This window comes from Lissotriton helveticus, chromosome 1_1 (assembly GCF_964261635.1).
Source record: "Lissotriton helveticus chromosome 1_1, aLisHel1.1, whole genome shotgun sequence".
Taxonomy (NCBI): domain Eukaryota; kingdom Metazoa; phylum Chordata; class Amphibia; order Caudata; family Salamandridae; genus Lissotriton; species Lissotriton helveticus.
The window spans coordinates 1,006,402,390-1,006,408,439 of NC_136057.1; positions in this window are offsets into that span (position 1 = coordinate 1,006,402,390).

Below are 6,050 nucleotides of genomic sequence, written 5' to 3' on the forward strand. Positions count from 1 at the left end.
CCTTCACACACTCTCTTCATCACACGACCCACACATTCACTTCCGTTATCGCTCCAGACCATTCTAGGCATTCCAAATCTGGGGAAGTACTCTTTCACAAGGGCTTTTGCTGTGGATAAGGCAGTATTGTCTTTTAGGGGGTATGCTTCTATCCATCTTGAGAAGGCACAAACAACGAGTACATATTTTAAATTGTTGCACCTCTCCATGTGAATGAAATCTAGCTGCAAAACCTCGAACGGGTACGTAGGAGGTGCAAAATGACCAGCTGGAGTTGGGGTTCCCCTACCAGGATTGTGTTTCAGACACACCATGCAGTTCTTCACGACATTCTCTGCACACTTGGGAATTCCTGCATTTTGCCATACTGGAGCCAACAACTTACAAATCCCTTTCACACTGATGTGAGCCATTCCATGAGCCATTGTAACCACTGCAAGCACATATGCATCGGGTAATAACCATCTCTGATGCTCTGACAATTCAATCCAACAGCCATTCGTGTCCATTCTACCCGTACTTTCTCTCCACATGCTCAACTCTTTCTCTGTAGCCTCAGCTTGAATAGATTTCACACTCTCTATCGTGTTTTCGCACATTCCAATGTCACCAACCCATCTTGCAGGGCCTGCAACATACATTCGGCTCATCACATTCCTTGCAGTTTCTTTCGCGATTTCGTCAGCAAATGCATTTCCACGACCCACATCATCAGTCACCTTCTTGTGAGCACTACATTTCACAATCGCCACTTGCAGGGGCAGGGTCAGTGATTCAAGAAGCTCATTCACCAACTGACCATGCTGAATCTTAGCTCCATGCGAAGTCAGGAACCCACGTTCTCTCCACAATCGCCCAAAACTGTGAGCCACACCAAATGCATACTGGCTATCGGTATAGATAGTCACTTTCATACCTTTAGACAACACACATGCTCTGGTAAGTGCAATCAATTCTGCTGCTTGAGCTGAATTATGTGGAATACGTGCAGCTTCAACAACTGTATGCAAAGTCGTGACAGCATATGCTGCAGTCGTGTCACCATTCGGGAGCTTGAAGCATGAACCATCCACCCATAATGTACCATCACATTCAGCCAGAGGAGTGTCCAGGAGATCTATTCTCCCTTTCGTTTCTTCCTCTGTTCTAAGAAAACAATCATGCTGTTCTGAAGCATCTAATTCCTCTATAATTGGTAACAACGTAGCTGGGTTTAATGTGCTGCATCTTTTTATGTTCACATGACTCGCTAACAATGTTAATTCGTAACCTGACAATCGAGCACTAGTTAAGTGCTGTGTCTTTGTTCTATTTAACAACGTTTCTACTGCATGTGGGACCATCACGACTAGTGTATTGTTCATTACTAGACCAGCAGACTGTCGAATAGAAACAGCTGCTGCCGCTGTGGCTCTTAAACAACTTGGCAATGCTCTAGCTACTGGATCCAAAGTCGACGAAAAATATGCACATGGACGCTGTTTGTCCCCAAACAACTGAGTCAAAACCGACAATGCACACCCTTCCTTCTCATGGACATATAATGTAAAGGGCTTACTGTAGTTGGGGGTACCCAACACAGGAGCCGAACATAATGCTGTGCGCAATTCAGAAAAACTTTTCTGACACTCTTCAGACCAAGGAATGGGATTGGGTGTATCTTTACACGTTAATGCCACCAAAGGTTTGGCTAATAACAAAAAATTTGGTATCCACTGTCTGCAATATGATGTAATACCCAAGAAAGCACGCACTTCTCTCTGTGTTCTTGGCACACTCAATTTCGCTATTGCCTGAATTCTTTCTGGGGTCAGTTTCCTTCCCTCCTTCGATAAGAGGTGACCTAAGTAGGTCACTTCTTGTCGGCAATATTGTAGTTTGGAAAGTGACACTTTGTGATTCAAATCACACAGATGACGCAACAATGACAATGTGGCTTTCTTACATATTTCCTCAGTATCTGCAGCAACAAGCAAATCGTCAACGTACTGTACAAGGGTAGCACCTTCAGGTAAAACAATCGTATCAAGCTGTGTCTTTAGAGCTTGACTATATATTGATGGACTTTCACAGTAGCCCTGAGGAGCGCGTTTAAAGCGGAAGCTGCGTCCTCCTAAACTGAAGGAAAAAATATCCCTGCTCTCCTCGGCAATTGGGATGCTGAAGAAAGAATTCTTCAAGTCAATCACCGAAAACAAGGTGGCAGAAGCTGGAATCATGGTCAAGAGGGCAGTAATGTCGGGGACAACTGGAAATTGTGGCACAACTATTTTATTCACCTCTCTAAGATCAATCACAAATCTTTACACAGGTGGCTGAGAGGGATCAGTTCGTTTTAAAACAGGCAGAACAGGACTATTGCAAACGTTGCCTCTTGTCTCTTCAATCACATCTTTTGCAATAAGCTCGTAAACGATCGCTAGCAAAGCTTTTTCACCTTCACTAGAAATTCTATATTGGGGAATTCGTGGCATTTTAACATTGACTTTCAATGTTACAACATATGGTGGTATTTCCAAAAGACCTACATCATTGGGACCAGTAGCCCAAAGAATATTAGGGAGGGATGACAATTCTGTTGGAAGTTTGTCTCTCGACAAATACATTGGAGAAACCACTTTCTTACCCAGTGTAAGTTGTACTCCAGAAGGAGAACAGTACAAAGTGGCATGCAATCCTTTTAGCAAATCTAACCCTAGCAAGTTTTCACCACAACCTGTTGTCAGAATAAGGGGTGCTTCGAATTCACAAGGTCCAACAGAAAGGGACAAAGGGTCAGAAATCGGATTTCTAACTGGGGCGCCAGAAAAACCTACAGATACATTCATTTCGCCAGACAAAGGTGCGCCAGGGAGTTTGGAGTGCATAATAGAACTCTTTGTAGCACCAGTATCCAACAGAAAAGGCTCTGACACACCTGATGTAATCACCTCAATGTAAGGTCCATTCTGATCTACTGGAACTGAAACAACTCCCTCTCTTTGTCTATGGCTGTCCTAGCAATCATTACCTTCCCAATGCTCATCTTCCGTATAGTAATCATCAGTATAGTACTGAGCTGACCTACCAGATGCGTTATTCTGCTGATCAAACCTATTCATCGAATTTTGAGGTGGAAGAGACTGTGTGTTCTGGGGGAAATTTCCACGTCCTCTACCTCTAGACGCTTGCTGAACACCTCTACCTCTTACACCAGAGGCACCATTTGCCCGCTGTAATAAAATAGGACAACTATACTTGAAATGACCCTCTTCCTTGCAATATGAACACTGATTGGGGCCTACAGGGACACGTGGTTGAGTATACTCGACTCTTTGCGAGTTCCTCTGATACTGTTGAGGCTGCTGATAATTATTCTAATAGTTACTCTGACCACTATTATTTTGACCACCACTATTCTGGCCACCACCACCACGTGGCGGATATGCTTGTTGTAACAAAACCTTCGTTTTCAGCTCCTTTGTTTTCTTTTCTGCTCTATCTTTCTCGTCTTTGTCTCGATTTTCGTAATACTGTGCAGTAGCCAATATCTGTGCTGAGGAGGAAACTGCCCATGAACTCTCTGAATCTTTTAATTTTTTACACAATTCGGGAAGCAGATTGTGCACGAATTTATCGACGAACAAACGCTGACCACCTTCTGTGCTCATATCTTGACCACTGTGGTCGACAAAAGTCTCTTCAAACCTGGTCAAGAAATCTGAGACTGTTTCATCTTTCTTCTACTTACATGCAGACAACTTATCCCAATTTACACATACTGCAGGCATTATCGTTTTCATGTAATCAATTATTTTACCAGGAAGTTCAGCTACTAAAGGCTCAGGCTTAGCACCACCAACTTGTCGGGCATCTGCAGCAGTAATATTAGCCCACGAGTCATCTAATTCCTGATCATGATCAACATGACGAATCTTACCCCATAAAGGCTGTGGAACAACATTCCCAAATAACATATCGATATCGGCTAAATTCATTATACATGACCCAGCAGTTTGGGACAACTCTTTGTAATACCCTGCAGGATTTTTACGGGGATCAGGTAATGTCTGTTTAAGTGCTAAAACTTCAGCTCGCCTCCATGGGACATGTACCCACACACGCTGAAAGTGAGGCTGAATAGGTGGGTTAGCATTTGCATCACCCTCTCTCCATTGTGGGGGGACCTCTCTCATGGGGTACTGTCGCGCCTTTTTCCTACCATGCTCAAATAGCGACTGAGAAGGGCCCCCCTTACTCCGATATGACAACAATATCTCAACTGCTCTCTTGACATCGCGACCTACAATCATGCCCTCTGCGAAATTGAACCGCACACGACATAATTCTTGTGGGTTGTGTTCCAGATCATTGTCTTCCAAATCCTCACAGAGAAAAACACACATCTGTTCAAAAACATATCTCTGCGTCGGTGCTTCCCATTGACGGAAGACTTCCATGACTGAGTCTACATCATACTTTACAGTGTCCATAACCCATTTATGCGCTAAACGATTCAGTGAATCTCTCTCTTGATAGTCAGGCAGTTGACTTCGCAACTGTCTTCGTCCCATGTTAGGGGTCGTAGTAGGCGACCCGAAAAGAGGTGAGAGAAGATTAGTAACAGTGCTGGCCATTCTCTGCCGAACGGAAGGAGAAACTGAAGGAAGAACGGGTGGGAAAACAGGGTGATATAAGGCAGGGGCAGAAGCAATAGCAGCGGGAGGATCAGGAGAAACAGAAGGTGCACTAGGCAAAGTAGTAGAAAGCACAGGTGAAGCAGGTGTGATCGGTGGGTCTTGAGGAGGCTGCACCAAAGGAGCAGGAGCCAGCTGAAGAACAGCTGGTGGGTGCTGTGAAGGAACAGGAGGCACAGGTTGCACAACTAAAGGTTGCGGAGGTGCTGTGGCATTTTGCGCATAGGGGGTGGCGAACTTAATAAATGCGACATTAACGGATCTTTTTCACGCTCTTTTGCTGCCTCTTGCTGAAGAGACGGCAAAACTGGATAGCATTTATCTATTACCATTTTACGTTGCCTGTGCAACTGCTCACTCATCTGTTCTTCTTCATTGTCTTTAAACTGCATAGCAGCTTGCATTATCGAAATTCCTCCTTCTCTCTTATTTTTCTTTGCTAATTTAATTTCCTTTTGTTTGGCTTCCTTATGCCATAGGCGGAAAGAGTCAAACATCGCCGGCCGGGCTTTCTTTTTGAAAAGTTTAACTTCGAGGTTATCTAAGATTTCTGTATCAAAGCTACCATATTGGGGCCATTTTAAAACACCATCTTTTCTGGTGTATTTGATCCACACTTCATTGTATGTGATGGGGCCTACCCCATGTTTCACATATAATTCATAAGTTGGAGTTCCAACCGGAGGAACCGGACACGAGTCCTCCAATCGGGAGTCCCTATTATTACAACCAAGACAAAACAAATTTCCAAGTCTAAGACCAGGCATCTTCGCTCTCTAGTCTAGCTCCAAGCTTCAAAGGATTATCGATTACGATATTTCTCGTGAATACACGAGTCCTTCGGCTTTGGCACTTGCAAGTTCCAAATAGATCCCAAAGGGATACCCAAGACTAAGAACCAACTAAGGACTGGGAGACGCTCCACTTATACTTAACTGAAATATCGATGACGTCACCAGAAGACTCGTCTTAGTGTTTCGCTCTACCAAACTTCAAGGGTCCAAATCAGGGCGATAGCCAGGGCAGCAGTCCTTCGTAGCCGTCGGGAAGCGGGGAACCTCGCAGCAAAGACTTTCGGACCACGTCGACATGCAGGGGTCGATGAAGTGGCAGGCCTTCCTCCAGAATTTTCACACGAAGCTCCTCACGAACCTCTGGCTGACTGGTACCACTGGTATCGCCCCAAACGTTGGGCGCCAAACTGAGGTACTGGGTTTTTAAGAACCGGCACAGAACCGGCAACCCAGCGGTGTCAGGGTACACCCAGAGACCTCGGGTACTTTCCTGATTCAGACCACAGAAACTCAGAGTCTTCTAGGTGAAGTCAAGGATCGATTTTATTGGCTGCAACCAAGGTAACAAGAGTCATAGAAG